This window comes from Carlito syrichta, unplaced genomic scaffold (genome assembly GCF_000164805.1).
Source record: "Carlito syrichta isolate Samal-C Ts95f unplaced genomic scaffold, Tarsius_syrichta-2.0.1 Scaffold123940, whole genome shotgun sequence".
NCBI lineage: Eukaryota > Metazoa > Chordata > Mammalia > Primates > Tarsiidae > Carlito > Carlito syrichta.
Window position 1 is genome coordinate 113,572 of NW_007068036.1, and position 18,644 is coordinate 132,215.

The window sequence follows — 18,644 nt, forward strand, 5'->3', positions numbered from 1 at the left end:
TCCGGAACCTCAATGTGACTCTTGACCAAATGTGTTTAATTGATACCTACAGAACACTCCACCCAACGACCACAGAATATACGTTCTACTCAGCACTGCATGGAATGTACTCTAAGATCGACCACATACTTGGCCATAAATCAAGCATAAGCAAATTTCAAAAGATCAAAATTTTGTCATGCACCTTCTCAGACCACAGTGGAATAAAAATAAACATCAACAACAACAAGCTTCCCCCCAAACCCACAAAGACATGGACACTAAACAGCATGATGCTAAACAACTCCTGGGTCAACAATAAAATCAAAACAGAGATTAAAGGATTACCTGGAAACAAATGAAAATGAAGAAACATCTTACCAAAATCTCTGGGACACCATGAAAGCTGTAGTAAGAGGGGAATTCATATCCCTACAAATGCACATGAAGAAAATGGAAAGATTACAAATCAACAGCGTTAACAAGTCACATTATGAGGCTGGAAAAGCAAGACCATCAAAACCCTAACTGCAGCAGAAGAATCCAGATCACCATAATAAAAGCCCAAATCCAGGACATAGAAGACAAAAAGATAATACAAAAAATCAATGAAACAGAAAACTGGTTCTTTGAAAGGAAAAACAAGATTGATGGTCCTTTAGCTAGACTGGCCAAGAAAAAAAGAGAAAACACCCAAATAAATACAATCAGAAACACAAAAGATGAAGTCACATCTGACCCTGAAGAAATACAAATGATCATTAGAGATTATTATGTACACTTGTATGAAAAAAACTGGAAAACCTTAAGGAAATGGAAGACTTTCTGACATAATACAACCTGCCTAGGTTGAAACAAGAAGAAATTGCGACCCAAAATAAACCAATAACAATCAAGGAAATCGACTATGCAATAAGAAAACTACCTACAAAAAAAACCCTGAACCATATGGCTTTCCAGCAGAATTCTATAAGACATTTAAGGAAGAACTGATACCAATCCTACTGAAAGTATTCCAGGCAATTGAGAATGATGGAACCCTCCCCAAATCATTCTATGAAGCTAACATCACATTGATACACAAGCCAGGTAAAGACCCAACAAAGAAAGAGAACTACAGGCCAATATCTTTGATGAACATAGATCAAAATTCTCAGCAAGATCCTAGCAAACCAGATTCACCAACACATCTCAAAAATCATCCATCATGACAAAGTAAGCTTCATTCCTGGGACACAAGGCTCGTTCAACATTCACAAGACAATAAATGTAATTAAATACATCAACGGACATCAGAACAAAAACCACATGATGATATAATTAGATGCAGAAAAAGCTTTTGATAAAATCTAGCAACCCTGATAAAAACCCTTGAACACCTAGGCATACAAGGAATATACCTCAAAATAGTAAAAGCCATCTATGAGAAACCCACAGCTAGCATACTCCTAAACAGACAAAAATTGGAATCATTTCCCCTGAAAAGTGGAACAAGACAATGATGCCCACTCTCTCCCCTCCTGTTCAATATAGTAATGGAAGTCCTAGCTAGAGCAATCAGAAAAGAGAAGACTATCAGGGGTATTCAAACAGGAAAAGAGGAAGTCAAGTTATCCGTCTCTGCTGATGACATGATTGTGTACCTTGAAAACAGAAGAGAATATGTCAAAAGCCTCCTTGCACTGATAAAGGACTTTGGCAAAGTCTCAGGGTATAAAATAAATGTGCAAAAGACAATCATATTTCTTTACACCAATAATAAACAAACAGAAACCCAATAAAAAACACAATCTCATTCATAATAGCCACAAAAAAAAATGAAATACCTTGGTATCTTCCTAACCAGAGATGTGAAAGACCTTTACAGTGAAAACTACAAAACACTGCTCAAAGAAATCATGGATGACACAAACAAGTGAATAAATATCCCAAGCTCATGGATTGGAAGAATCAACATTATAAAGATGTCCATTCTACCTAAGCAATCTACAGATTTAATGCAATATCCATCAAATTACCAGCAACATTTTTCTCAGAGCTAGAAGAAACAATACAGGAATTCACAAGAAACACAAATGATCAAGAATAGCCAGAACAATTCTCAGAAAAAAATAAAAAAATAAATTAAAAAACAAAGCAAGAGGTATCACACTACCAGACTTCAAACTTTACTATAAAGCTTCAATAATCAAAACAGCTTGGTACTGGTACATGAACAGGCATATAGACCAATGGAATAGAATTGAGATTCCAGAAGCAAAACCTCAATTTCTCAACCAACTCATCTTCGACAAAGCCTCCACCACCTACCACTGGGGAGAGGAGAACATATTCAGTAAATGGTGCTGGGAAAACTGACCACATACAGAAGACTCACACAAGACCCCTATCTATCCCCATACACAAAAATTAACTCTAAATGGATCAGAGACCTAAATGTTAAGCCTCAAACCATAAGAAGCTTAGAAAATGCAGGACACACCCTTATGAAAATTGGAACTGGCATCCAATTCCTGAACAAAACCTGAAACCCACAGGCCATAAGAGATAAGATAGACAAGTGGGACATCATTAAACTGACAGGCATCTTCAAAGCCAAAGAAACCATCAAGAGAGCAGAGAGAGAGCCCACAGACAGGGAAAAAGGATTTGCCAACTCCAGGTATGACAAAGGCTTAACATCTTGGATCTATACGGAACTCAAACGTGTTGAAAAGAAAAAAAAAAAAAACAACCCCAGAGCAGAAGATATGAAAAGACACTTCTCAAAGGAAGACATTCAAGCAGCCAACAGACACATGAAGAAATGTTCAACCTCACTAATCATCAAGGAGATGGAAATCAAAACCACACTGAGATAACACCTAACTCCAGTCAGAATGGCAATTATCAACAACTCAAAAAATAACAGTTGCTGGAGAGGGTGTGGTGAAAAGGGAACACTTCTACACTGTTGGTGGGAGTACAAACTAGTGCAACCTCTGTGGAAAACAGTGTGGCGATTCCTGAAAGCTCTAAATATCGACCTCCCATGTGACCCTGCAATCCCCCTACTGGGAATATACCCTGAAGAACTCAAATCACTCTATAAAAAAGATACCTGCACACGTATGTTTATCACAGCATTGTTCACAATAGCAAGAACCTGCAACCAGCTATGCTGTCCATCAAAAGAGGACTGGATTAAAAAATGTGGTACATATACTCCATGTAATACTATGCAGCCATAAAAAAGAACAAAACCATGAATTTTGCAGCAACCTGGTTGGAACTAGAGTTTATAATACTGAGTGATCTCTCACAGAAACAAAGATCTGAGTATCACATGTTCTCACTCATATAGTGGACCTTGAATATCTATCATAATACTATAAGAAAAGGATTGACAGTGGTGAGAAACTATGGGGGGGAGGGTGGGGAAGGAAGGTGGAAATAACAGTAGTCAATATTCCAACTTTCTATGTCTGAAATATTATGATAATAAATCTCTTGCAATTTCCTAAGGGATGGGGATGCTAGGAATATTTTTGTTCTAATATTTGGTCTATGGTCCCTGATGCAGCACCTAAATCTCTTGGCATTTCCTGGTTGCTAGGAGCATGTTTTGTTCTAATGGGGTGACTCTTGATGGACTCCTGGATAGCTTCAGGATGAGTCTGGTCATCATCCTCCAGGAAGGGGAGGAGGGCTAGAGACTGCGTTAATAGCTGATCATGTCTATGTAATGAGGCTGCCACAAAAATCCCAAAAAGAAGAGATCAAAGAGCTACCATGTTGGTAAACTCATCCATGTGGCGAGAAGTAGCACATCCCACTTTCCTGGGGACAGAGCTCCAGTGTTTGGGACCCTTCTAGATCTCACCCTATACATCCCTTCATCTGATTGTTACCCTATATTCTTTTATCATATTTCTTATAATAAACCAATAAACGTGTTTAACTGAATTCTGTACTCTGTCAGCAGAAAGTATCAACTCTAGGAAAGGAGTTGTGGAAACTCCTGATTTATAGCCAAGTCAGAACTGTGGGTAACCTGGGGGCCATGATTTATGACTGGCATCTGAAGTGGCATCCTCAACCCATGGGATCTGTACTACCTCAGGTCCAGGTAGTTAATATCACAATTAAATTGTAGCATATATAGTTGGTGTCAGGACAGATGGAGATCTGGTTGGTGTAGAAATCCACCCTCTATCACATTCGGTGTAAGAAGTATTCTGTTAGAGTAGAAAAAAAAGAGTTTATTTTTCCTTTGTAGTTGTGATACATGCCACCCAGTTCAATATATCCATATATATATATATCCATCTGGAATATAAAAAGAGGCCCCAGGATCACCTGCTCTTTTCCCAGGAAAGAGTTACAGGTGTAATGATTAGTAGAACTATCAACTTCTACAGTCAGTTTGATAATACTGCAACTGTGTCCAACACCAATTAACAGAACATTCTGCAATAAAGGAAATGTTCTATATCTCTGTTTATAGCCATTAGGCATGTGTGGCTATCGAGTACTTAAATGTAATTAGGTTTACCACAGAATTGAATTTTTAATATTACTTAATTTTATTTAAATTTAAGTAGATACATATCTACAGTGCCCAAAACACTGGCCACACAGGTATAGACCATCACTAGCACTTTTTCTGAATCATTTTTAAAACAGCCCCTGTCTATTTGGCAATGCCCTTTGCACAACCTTGCATTATACAAAAATGCCTCATAATCAAACTCTCAAGAATTTAAATCCTGTATTCTTCATTATAATCTTCTTGATATAATAGTCCCCAAATTGTCTTCCAGCGACTAATACCACATTCTTCCTTAACCTCTGTTCCTACCATGTATCTGGAACCCATCAATTAAGAGGTTTTAAGGAGTCACTTCCCAAGGAAGAAAACATTCACCTGCCTTCTTTTCCATTTATCCTAGGACCCCAGGCTATACCTTCCAATTGTCACAATGCTGCTACCCAGCTATCAAGAAAGACACTCCAGAGCTAGCAAAAGACAAAACCAAACCAAATTCACACATTCTAAGTCAATTATTAACATAAAATCCAGAGTCATCAGCTGTTTCCTTGCTCATAGTCTCCTAAATCCAATCTATGAGCTATCTCCAACATCACTTTCCCTATTTCCTCCTCCAAAGTCCTTTTATATTATGACTGACCCACAATAAGGCTTTCATCATCATTTTTATTCAAAACTCAGCTATTCTTCTTGCAGAAATTATCTGATTATGCTTATAAAAACAATTATTTTTCTCTCTGAAACATATGTAAAACAGCTTCGCTTCACTCTGCACAGTCTTGCATTATACAAAAATGTCTCATGATCAAACTCTCAAAAATTTTAAATCTTATGCATGTATGTCCTTCATTACATTAAAATCACTCCTGGAGCCTATTAGAATGCTGTTTTTTCAACTATGGGGTCAAAACAAAATCACCCAGCAAGCATTTCTAACTTCGTATTTTCAGGTCCCTCCCCCTGTCTAGCAAATCAGAAGTAGCATCTCAAGAAAGACAGCCTGTAGTATGGAAATCCTCCCACTAGTCTACACACATCCATGATTTAAAATGAAATTGTGAAACAGAAATGAAACAAATGAAAGCCTGCATTCAAGAAAGATGTGATGAAAGTTGTTGTCAGTGAATTGCTGTGTAGATCACACTAAATAAAGGATAAGACACAGACTCTTTTCTTTATATGGAATGAGTAGCCTCCCACCAACCAGTAAAATAACACAAATATAATGCATGACCATTGCTGAGTCAGTGTGAAGTCAGAAGTCAGGAAGATGGGAGTTCCCAGAGTGCCCTGGAGTAGCCAGAAACTACTTCATGGACATACAATCGAGAGCTCACAGTAGCAAAGGGAAGTATCTGGATGTAAAAACGCAACATGATCAAAGGCACTTATGTCAGTCCTGATGTTATTTGATATCATTTATAGCATTCAACAAAATATATCACTTCCTCTTCCTGGGAATAATTTTGTAACTTGCTTCTGGGACATCTTCCAACACTCCTACCACGGTCCTGACACTTATTCTACTTGACTTGGTTCTTCTCACTCTCTAAATATATGTGGATCTCTTGATTTTTCAGCCAACACTCACTCTTCACATCTTCTCCTCAAGTTCCATGATTTTAATGCTCCCTACTCACAGAGGAATGTAACTATAACATCAAAAGGAATTAACAGAAAAACAGAAACCAGTCAGTGTATGTTGAATGGTGGCACTACTGCAAGCCACTTTTGAAAATGGGTAAAATTTTCAAAAAAGGCTTTTCAAAGCAATAAAATTAACAGGTGTTGCAGAGACATTCAGAAATAGAGAGGTCAACAGGAAAGACTCAAGGTGACTTAAAGGTGACTGGACACCAGAGTGTAGAACAACATAACAGAACCTAAATAAAACCCACGAGGAATGAAAGGATTTGCCTGGATGAAAGATGACTCCAGTTTCTAACACTGAGGCTGAAGAAAGAAGGATTCACAGGATAATTGTCCTGGGTGTATAATTTAAAAATATAGAATTAGCCCGGCTCGGTGGCTCAGCCTGTAATCCCAGTACTTTGGGAGGCCGAGGTGAGTGGAATGCCTAAGACCGCGGGTTCGAGACCTGCCCAGGCAACTTGGTGTGACCTTATCTCTACAATTAATGAAAAATTAGCCAGGCATGGTAGCACGCACCTGTAGTTCCAGCTATTTGGAAGACTGAGTTGGAGGGATCACCGGAGCCCAGCAGGTTGAGCCTGCAGTGGCCAGGAGCATGCCACTGCACTCCAGTCTGGGTGACAGAGTGAGACTCCCACTCAAATAAATAAATAAATAAATAAAATATAGAATTAGAGGACAGGTAAGATTGTAGAAAGGGAGATGTAGACTTAAGGCTATCTGTCAGAAGAAAAGCTTAAATCTTAGCATATATAAACATACTCTATGATGGTAGAAACATCTTGAAGAAAGGATTCTGATTTCATATAGAGGATGAAGAAATTCTGTCCTAGTGCCTGTCAACATACAGGGGAAGAGGGTGCAGGTTAGACATTAGTAGTAGTAGGACTTTCAATCTAGTAGACATTAGTAGAGGACAGAGACCTCATGCCCTGAAAGTGAATTAAACTTTTAATAGAATAATCATCAGAGGATTAAAAATCAGAAGCTAGGAAGGCAGGGGAACAACATGTGAATAAGTAGATAGAGATGCTCTAAGAGATTAAGTGTTTGGGGCTTTCACATGAACTAAAGTGAGGTAATTATCAGGGAAGAAAATCAGTCCTTTAAAAGAGACAGGGGTAGCTAGGTGTGGTCACTCATGCCTATAATCCCAGCACTTTAGGAGTCTGTGAGAGGATTGCCTAAGGCCAGAGTTTTGAGTCCTGCCTAGTCAACTGGGTGAGACCTCATCACTAAAATAATTTTTAAAAATCAGCCTGGCATGGTGGTGTGTGCCTGTGGTTCCAGCTACTTGGAAGTCTGAGGTGGAAGGATTGCCTGAGCCCAGCAGGTCCAGGCTGCAGTGGCCATCAGCAAGCTACTGCACTCCAGCCTGGGCAACAGAGTGAGACTCCAACTAAATAAATAAATAAGACAAGGCTATGTCTAAGGAGGGAACAGTACTTAGAGCAAAGTGATCTAGGTGGGTAGTGAAGGGAATTTCAAGGCAAATAAGTAGAGAACAGGAGTGAGACAAGCCAGAGAAGACTGGGAAGAAGGGAGCCAAGTGAGCACTCAGGATCCTAGATGAGATGGACTATATACAATCTGATCCAGAAAATAGATAAAAGGAAGACATCCTCTTTGATATCAGGCAAAGAAGAGCCCAATTAGGAATGGACAAAGACAAGCAAAGATGTCAGTTAGGTTTTAAAAGGAAGACATCCTCTTTGATAGCAGGCAAAGAAGAGCCCAATTAAGAATGGACAAAGACAAGCAAAGATGTCAGTTAGGTTTGTGGGTAATCAACTAGTATAAGAAAGTTTCTCTGTGCAAGATTTCAGAAGTGTCAACCCTTCAATTCCTCACCAGTTTCTTAGCTTTTCAGTCAGTTACCTGAACACTTTTGACTATGGGCTGCTCTTTCTACTATCCGTGGGGGTTCTCCTTGCTCCAAATGGAAGAGTGAATCTGCTTTGTTACCTTGATACCCTGTCAACAGGAAATCATTGAATGCTTGGTACCAAGTATATATGCTTGGGGAAATCTAGGAAGATGGGAGAGTTACATTTCAGAGACCATATCAATTATACTTTGATAAAGTGAACGTGTTTTACTCGGAAAAATGGTGCATATACTTTAGGCCAACAAGGAAAATAAAAGTCTATGACATACCTCACACCCATTAAAATGGCTATTGTCAAACAAAGTAAAAGAGAAAATGGCAAGTATTGACTAGGATGTAGAGAAACTGGAACACTGCATACTCTTGGTGGGAATGTAAAATAGTGCAGCTGCTGTTGAAGCAGTTTCTCAAGAAATTAACAATAGAATTAGTATAATATCTAGCAATTCAACTTCTGGGTATATAACCAAAAGAATAGAAGGCAGAGACTCAAAGAGATATGTGCACAGTCATGTTCACAGTAGCATTATTCAAAAGAGCTAAAACATGCAAGCAACCCAAGTGGCCATTAACAGACAAAAGAGGCTGGGCACAGTGACACAAGCTTGAAATTCCAGCACTTTGGGAGACCAAGGTGAGATAATTGCCTGAACCCATGGGTTTGAGACCACCCTGGGCAACTTGGTGAGACCTCGTACTACACTAAATCACAAAATAAGCCGGGAATGCTAGTGCGTGCCTATAGTTCTGGAACAGGTTCCAGAAGCTGCCATTCCTCCCAGGTGAACTCCATGGCCACATCCTTCATTGTGAGCAATTCCTGTAAAAACACACTCCGATTGAATGTGTTTATTCAAAAAAGTCCTTTTGAATGTGGTTATTCAAAGTGGGAAGAATGTAAAAGTTGTTCTGCTCATTTTCATCATGTAGGCTGCATCTATAGAGTTGTCCTTTGATATACTCAAAGATTAGTCCAAGGTTCCCCTGCCTATACCAAAATAAGCATACTCAAGTTCTGCAACCAGCACAGCAGAACTGCTAATATGAATAGTTGGCCCTCCAAATATGTGGGCTTTGAATTCTGCAAAGACTGTATTTCTGAGTCACATTTGGATATAGGTGGACCTACTCGGTTCAAACCTGTAGTGTTCAGGGTCAACTCTATTCCTACATTTTTCAATATCCTATGAAAAAAGCAAAGTCATACTTTAAAATTCTGTAACTGTGGCAGAGCACAGTACCTCATGCCCATAATCCCAGCACATTGAGAGGCTAACACGAGAGGATTGGCTGAGCCCAGGTGTTCAAGACCAGTCTGGGAAACTTGAAAAGACCACATCTCTACAATAAAAAAAATTAGCTGGGTGAGGTGGTGCATGCCTGTCCAGCTACTTGGAAGACTGAGGTGTAAGGATTTCCTGAATCCAGCAGGTCAAGGTGGTGGTGACCATGAGTGTGCCACTGCACTTCAGTTTAGACAACAGAATGAGACTCTGCATCAAAAACAAACAAATAAACAAATCTGGAACTGTGCAGTCATCCATTAATTCAAGAAATTCTAAGTTTCAATAATATGTGGTCATTAAATTGTATTGCTACCTGAGAACATCTGCAGTATATTTCAGTACCTACTTGCCATCACTGTATCTTTTGTAATAAATGCTAATGACATAGTCATTGAGTGCATGCAGAATAATACAGCACAATTCCTTCATGTAAACAATGCTATGTTAAGCAAAACAATAAAGTATTCAGTGAACCTAAAAAAATACGCATGACACATGGGAGCATTATGTACATGACATGCATTGTATGTGTATATATACAAATATGTGCATGCCACACACATAAATACACATATAGACACAGACATCCTCACAGGTATATGTCTAAAACACAGTAAAAATCATCATTAGTTAATATTATTTTAGGAAATTAGGGAAAATGTACAAGAGAGAACTTATTTTATCACTATTCAGTTTGAGTCTTTTACACTAAAAATGTATTAATGAGACCGAGTATGGTGGATCTCAACTATCATCCCAGCATTTTGGGAGGCCAAAAGGAGACCACTGCCTCAGCCCATGTGCTTTATATCAGCCTGGGCAACTTGGTGAGACCTCATCTTTACAATAAATCAAAAATTAGCTAGGAATGGTGGTGCATGCCTATACTTCCAGCTACTTGGAAGTCTGAGGCAGAAGGATCACCTCAGCCCACTATGTTGAGGTTGTGGTGACCATGAGCATGCTCCTGCACTCCAGCCTGGGTGACAGAGTGAGACTCCAACTCAAAAAAAAAAAATTAAAAATATATCCATGATTCTGTGGTTCTTTCTGATAGTAAATACATGACATCTTTTCCAACATCAAGTCTCCACCTATCTGATTCTCTGATGCTAACTTGGCATCCTACAGTCCAATCCTATTCTAACACTAATGCCCAGAGATATCAGACTGCACAGGTTTAAGGACTCAGCCCCATGAGACTGTCCTCACATCAGGTGTCAGTTGCAAGCACTGTCTCCAGGTTTCCTGAACTTCTGCCTGACTTGGCTACAAATGTGGGAGTTGCCATGACTTCCCCCATTAGGCTTGATAATTTGCTAGAATGACTCACAGATCTCAGGAAAATGTCACACTTACTGTTCTAGTTTATGATAAAGGATACAAATGAGAGAGGAGATAGCTAAAGAGAAACTAGGCATACACACAGGGAACATTCCCCAGTAACAGGTTCCCCTGTAGGCCTCTGGATTGATACACTTGCATTGGTAAACAAGCTCCTTAGACACTCTCAAGATAGAGCTTAAGTACTCACTGCTGGTATAGAAAAATAACCAATCAGCTCACTACCAAATGTCAGCCAATCACTTCATTAAGCCCCTACTTCCTTATGATTTGATCTTAGTACTGACCAGTCAGCACAGCTAGTGCCAGCCCGTCAGCTCACAGATTGTGGGAGCCAACTAGTTCGGTTTTGGGGTTATATAAGCACCAGGTTTCAGTTTCAAAACGGCAACCCATTCAGGTCCCTTCCCACTCTGGAAGCTTTTCTGTCCTCTCAATAAATTGTGCTTTCTCACTTTCCAGCCATCCCAGTCCCTCATTCCCTGGGCATGAGACAAGAACCCCAGCATGAAGAACTGCTGAAGATCATTGGTGGAGAAGAGTCATGCACCCCAGAGGTTGGCTTGCCAGGCACTGGAGTCAGTTGAACCAGGAGAGCTGCCGTCACAAGGTGAGACCCAGAAACTGAGACACTTCTGGGGTTAGGCTTACCAGCTCACTGAATCAGCCACACCCTTAGGGCTTTGCTTTCCAGTCCATTAGAGCCAGCACCCCTTGGGCTAGGCTGGCCAAGCCATCAAGCTGATAGTCTCTGAGGCTCGGCTAGTTGACTCACTGAGCTGACACTGTGGAAACTCAGGCTTACCTGAAAAATCAATATCACAAATCAATAACCAGAATAAAGGTAGAGAAGTTCAAAGTGCCCAAAGCACAGGAGCCTCTGTTCCCAAAATATTGTCATGTACCCCCATTGCCACATGTGCTTTCCAACCTCAAGGGGATTCTTATAGTAACTTCATTTCTAGGCATGTTCAATTAAATCATCAACCATTTAAAACAGAAACCAGGGTGGAGGTGTGGCTGAATGTTCCAACTATCTAATCAAGACTTGGTCTTTCTGATGACCAGCCTCCATCCTGAAGGTATCTAGGAGCCTACCTGAAGTTATCTCATAAGCAGAAACTCAGGTATAATTAAAAGAGGTTGGTTATTAATAACAAAGGACATGCCTATTGCTCAGGAAATTCTAAGGGTTTTGGGAGCTCTGTGCAAGGAACCAAAGACAGGGATCAAATTTTTTATACCACATTGAGTCACTTCTGTAATTAAAAAAATAAAAGCAATAAAAGAAGTGAGAGGTTAATAAATGAACTTGAACACAAGGAAGGGCTTTGTATTTTCTGAGATAAGGTAAAACTCTAAAGCAAATTCCATGGATCTCCATAACCCAAACCATCACTGTTATAGCCGGAGTGCGAGAAAGGAGTCACCACACACTGAGAGTCAAATTTGAGTCCTTTAATAGCTGGTGGTTGAGAGGAGCCTCATGCCTGAAAAACTCTCAACCCTGAATAGAGCAAGCAAGGAGCATATAAGGGCAAGAACAGCAAGTGGGCTACATAGCAGGGGGTACAAGAATAAAGAACCAAAAATAAAAAGAAGAAAAAATAAGCAAACGTATACAATTAAATGTGGAACTTGTGGCTGGGGAGTTTCCTATGTTTAGAGAAAACAAGGGTGTAGGTCTTGAGTTACAGAAAGGTTACAACCTATGATTATGGAAAAGTTATGTAGGGGTTCATCTCTGGGTTAAAACAGTTAAAATGGAGGATCTGTTACAGAATGAAGTTACTTATGTCAAACAGGCTATTACAGGTTATTATAAGTATTATAGTTATTTCATTCCTCCTTTTAACTTGTTCATGAGTCAAAGCATTGATTCATGGTTCATGGGTTATAGAATAATAAGTTTTTATATACATAAGTTTGACAGAACTGATCTGTTGTTTGACAAACTGAATAAGCCAATTGAGAATACAAAGTCCCACAAGCAAACTGAGGAGGAGAAGTACAAAAGGTCTGGCCAGATTGGTAATGAAAGTTGTTAGCCATGGGTCCCAATCAAACAAGGAGTGGAACCATGATTTATTATTTTCTTTTTTTGTGTGTGTATGTCTGTCAATATTTTCTCAAAACTTTCAGAGGGTGTCTTTAATAATGGCTGATTTGTTTGTATAGGAACAACAAGTTTCTCTAAGAGCAACACAAAGTCCCCCTTGGGATAGGAAAAGCAAGTCTAGGCCTCTACAATTCTGGAAGACAACCTCTGCTAAGGAGTTCACCTGGTCATGGAGTTGGTCTATAGCAGATTACTTGTAATTTCAGTCAGAATTAATATCCTGTGCAAAGTTAGTTAGCCCTAATTCTCTGCAAACCAGGGCAGTAGTGCTGAGTGCAGCTGTTCCAGTTATGCTTAACCTGATTAAAGCAGGCACTAATAAAGGGGCAGCACATTTTTTATGAGTTGTTGGAAGACCAGGAGGATTGAGTAGAAGGGCTTCTTCAGGACCACTATAAGTATATACTTGGGGAAGTGCATCAACAGTAACACATAAGGTAGGCTGATTGTCTAACATTTCAGCAGTAATGCAGGTTGTAAGGCCTGTATGACAAGCAAACCAAGTAGTGTCAGGGGCTGCACAGGCCTTGGATTTGGTTACAATTACAGTGAGAGATGAAACATAGACATCAGAAAATGGGAAAGCTGGCAGATTGAAATCCAAATTTCTAAAACAAGAGGCATTTCCAGTTACATCTCTGAGGGTGACATGAACTGTTTTTGGAGAACATGTAGTTTTGTCAGTGTTACTGAAAATGGAAGTATTGGCTCCTAGGCTTATACAGTAAGGGGGTCTAGACTTTAAGCAGAGCCAGCAATCTGAAGCTAAATGTGGCCAAGTGATGTTGAACAAATGGTACATATTAACTAACATAGGAAAAAGACTAGGAGTTTAGTGGACCAGGTTTGGAAGTGGTTGAGGTGAACTTGAGAGCAGTTGAGGTGAACCCGGGGTAGTGACTTGATTGGCAGAAGGCAGAGGCTGAGGGGAAGGCTGGTAGTAACTGAACAAGTGATCCTTCAGCTCTGCCAATTACCCTATTGGTTTGGCCACGGTTTTGTAGGCAAGTGTTCACTGCTGGATAGTGAATAAGGCACCATGGTCATACCCATTCATGTAGAGTCATATTTCCTATACTCCCAGAATAATGGAGAGGATTAGTAACCTGTATATATATATGGGCTGCTCCGGACCTGCAGTTGGCCAAAGGGTGATTTCAGAAGTGTCATTATGTCCCCCACTGTATGTTGCAATGGTGACACATTTCCATTCTTGGCAAAAAAAGTCATTTTCTCAGGCACATTTTTGGTCAGTGGGGTTACTAGGGCAGAGGTAAAAATTTACATTCTGTATATAATGGGGGGTTGCCCACTGTGTGCATGATTCAGTGTAATAAGGGTTTGGTCTAGCTGCACATGGGATTCCAGACAAATGTCCAGAGAGACTTTTTTTTGTTTGTAGCAAGTTCGAAAGCTTTACTGTAAACTGGGCTGTAGGTGAGTCACAGGTCCAGGTTTGGATTGCTAGAACATTTTCTGATGTGAAAGAGGCTAAAGAAAAGGTGAAGATATGGTGTGTCATCTTAAGAGGGAGAAAACAAACTAAGAGACAACACCAGAACATAGTAGGGTAGTGATACATTCTACGCATAAGAGACAGAATAGCATTAACAGCGACTTTTTGTCACATTTCCATTCTGTGGGGGCTACAGAGATTAGGCCTCTGCCTAAAGCTAGGACAAGTGGGATGAGTAAGGCAAGGGTTAAGGGATGATAACAATATATTCAGAGAATTATTAAACAGTAAAACAGTCTATTTTAGGCAGTCAAAATCTCACATTTCAACTGAGTGTTGGCTGGTCAGGTTGTGATATGGTTGAAGTAGGACAATGGACTCTGAGGGTGATTTTGAGAGGGTTTTTAGGGTCTCTCTTTGTGGTTCAAATGTCTGAGCAGGGTGGAGCTATGTCATCTTCTTTGGATTCCTTGACTTGCAAAAGATGAATCTAAGCTGGTACTCCGCCAACCTTGAGTGCCATTGGGGTGGTGAGGAGGACTTTGTAGGGTCCCCTCCAGGCAGGAGTTAGTCCTTTTTTCTGGAACTTTTTGACACAGACCAAGTTCCCAGACTGGAACAGATGACATGGTGTACGGGATGGAGTTGGCAAAGAGTCACGGACATTGGAGTGGACTGTAGCCTGGACATGTTGGAGGAACTGGAAGTACTTTCACAGAGATTGATTAGTAGTTATTTTTAAGAAGAGGATAAAGAAATCTGTGTATTTGTAAAAAACAAAGTTGACAAAGTTAATTTCTATCTACAGCATGTATATTTCTAGGATATAGCCTTTATTATTATTTTTACTGTAGTAAATAACAAAAGAAAATTGACTTCCCACTTTTGGTCTGTCCTTTTATTTCCCATTTCTGCTCCTGGAAATGTTTTTATGATTCTGGGAAGTGGGGCAAAGATTAATTTTCTGTAACTGCTTCCTGCTGAGGTGGGCTGTAGAAATGTCTTCTATTTATTTCCAAGGGCACGAATAGGAAACAGTGGGACCTTAACCAAATATTTAATGAAATACCAAGCAAGAACATAGGCAATAATTATTTGGCAAACTGGGATGAAAAAGGCTATTGACCTAGATACAATACTGGCACAGTGAAAGTAATTCCATAGAGAGACTTAATTTATAACACAAAATTACAGTAATTATTGTAAAAGTTATTTATTTAGCCAGATTGGTAATTTCAAGATTTGAATAAGGCTATATAATTTTAACATGGATGGCCAGAACCAAAAGGCTGGCACTCATGTTAAGAACTTAATTTGGGCACCAGTGCCCTGGTATTTAACTGGGGAGGGAGATTGTTGAGGTAATGGTGAACCAGTGCCAGGCAGTTTAGCAGATTTTAAGACTTTATATGTGGCCGCCATTTGTGAGCCAAGTGTTCTTCCCTGTCTTCAGAGTAGAATGCACCTGCTTCCCAATAGCTATTTGGCCTACAAGGTGGACAAGGTCAAGGAGGTTAAGGCTTTTTTAGGGTAACTATGGTTCCAGTGCTCCCACAGACTGTACCATAAGCAATAGACACCATCCCATCAACAAGTTTGTTGTTACCAAGTGTTTCATGGGTGCTTCAAGTTTTGGTCACTAACTGCAACTGCCAATTGGGATGTCCCTTTGGCCCTCCAGTTCTACTGCCCTCCATACTGGCACTGATTTGGTTTGGTTAACAAAATCTTAATTTTTTTTTTAAATAGGTTATATATATGAAACTTTTACCTATTGTCTCTGTTTGTGACAGTTTGATGCAAAACCTTTATAAATTATTAAATTGTAGTCTTGGTTGTAAGGTGTGGACAATCTGTGTGAGAATGCCCAGTATGGAATTTATCTGACAGGAGGAGTAATTTAAAACAATGACTTGAGGGTGATAATCAGTCACAACAGATGATTTAACCTTAAAGTTAAACACATGAGCACTCCATTAAACTTTTAAATTATCAGTAAAATGCTCATGTATTCAACCCCAAGGCCAGCTGTTTTGAACTAATCATTTTAAATTAGTCATTCTTATAACCAAGAAGTTATATAAATAATTATTCTAGTCTTGGCTAGGTTTATAGTCTTATAATGTTCTCATCATATCCTGATACTTTAAAATATAGGTTGACAATTTTAAAGATTTTTTTATATTATTAATAATTTTAAAGTTATTTTTATTCATCAAAAATTATTAAAGTCATATGAACTTGAAAAGCATTTAATGAGTACTCATTTACTTAAAAGCCAATTTGGTAGCATGCTAGATAAAACGTGTAACATGCATATACATGTAAACATGATTAAACAAATCTAGATTAAATAATATTTATTTCTAAATTTCAGCCATGAAATAGCAACAAGCTTATTATTATTTTTAAGATATTTAAATTCAAATTATATTTCTGACAAAATTGGTACCAGTTTGTGCAGGGACCCGCCCCGTGAGGGTCGTGGGATGTGTTGAAGGGGAGACGGATAGGCGAATGACGATCATATACCGGACACCTGCTTCTTGAACAGATGACAATTTAATGCTAGTTAATACAGAGCTTTTATACCATTCCTGAAGGGGCAAGACAAAGAAAATTCTTTCACATACATATCTTTTAAAAGTTACCAGCTAGTGGTCTTAGTAGTGAACAAACCAAGATTCCCATAGGTCTTAGTAGCAAACAAACCAAGATTCCCATAGGCATTTAGACAACATCTTATTCATAAAGCCAACAATGATATTCTCAGTCCAATGTCCCAAATTACAAATGTTTCAAGAAAGTTTCTTTAAGTGTATATTTCTTTATGTGTCAGGAATTTTCTCATCTTAGGCTCTTATGTTCTTCAAAGTCCTGTGATCGCCTCCCTTGTCCAGATGTCCTCGTTACTTTTTTCTTATCTTGCAGTGCTTGTTTCTAAAGAGAACTCAAAAGAAGCTTTTAGTAATGTTTCCCAGGCCCCTCAAGGTTACTTTCTGTTTTAGCTGATCTGTCATAAAAGTGTCTGATTATTATATTCTAAGTTCAGTGAAAACCTACTCTAGAAATGTTAACTTAGAGTTTTAACTATAGAATTAAGTAAAAACCTTAATATTAATTCTTATCCTAAGTTAGTGAAAGCAGTGTTATAAATCACCTACAAACTCCTAGATAAGTGTTGGAACTTATAATGAATTCATAATAAACTACTATAAACTTGTGCTTGTAAAAATCCTTATGTCTAAATACTAAATTACACAATTATAAATCAAATAAGGAGTGAATATACTTATATCATTTATTACTTAAGCAATATCTAGTAACTTATAACCAAGTGAAAGAAAGCATTCTTGATGTGCTTCAGAGTTTAACCCTTGCATATGTTAGAAAAGGCCAAGTGGCATAGTGGGAAAAATGGAAAAATAAACCATGATATTTCCAGGTTAGCTGTGATTCTTTGCATAAACATACCATCTTCTTCTTCCACGACTGCACAGAATTTCTTCAGCTGTATCAACAGCAAAGACAGAAGACAGAAGGGCCTCAGCTGCCCAGACTCGCTTTGTGGCCGGGGGTCCTCAGCGCACCTGGACTTTGTCATCAGGCTGGCCTCCAAGGCTGGCTCCCAACAAGTTTGCATGACTAAACTTTTGTCTCAATAGGCAGTTCAATAAAAGCTGTGCAGTTTTAAATGAGGTTTTAATTCACCAGCCGAGCTATTTTCAGTTTTACTAGTAGAGGGCAGGACCAGAACTGATTTATGGTTCTCTGTCTTTGGGCGATGAAGGCAATTTTTTACTCAATGTCCCAGTTCTTTCATTCTATTTTGCAGAGGGCCCAGAGTCTGCCTTTTGAGTGATGAACCCTGTAATTCTCTGCAAATCTGACAGAGAAGTTCTTTATCATACAGTCCAGGGGACTGGAGGACTTTGAAGCCCGTTGCCCCATGTTGCCAAAACCAGTAAAACTCAGGAGGCATCTGATGAGTATTAGACCTCCAACCACAAAGAGATAAGTCAAAGCCAGAAAAAGTTTCTGACCTGATGAGCAACTTGGAAGTGCAGCAGAAGCAAGCCCTGTAGCAAAGAGCACAGCAAGAACAAAAAGGAAAGAAAAAGGCCAAGGATGACAAGAATCTGGAAATGTCATATGCAGTCAGAAATTAAAGTGGGTACACAAACAGAAACCAGATACTCAATAAAAACTCTGTTCCACTAACATCTTGGGTCAACGAACAGAGTCTAAGGAGTGGCCTCATCAGGCTCTGTCTTCCTCAACAGAATTGTGGTCACAACCAGAACAAAATGGAAACTTACCTCCTGGGAGATTGCAGATGGACTCAGGTTGTTTTGAGGTGGGAGGAAATCAGCAGTCATTCCATATCC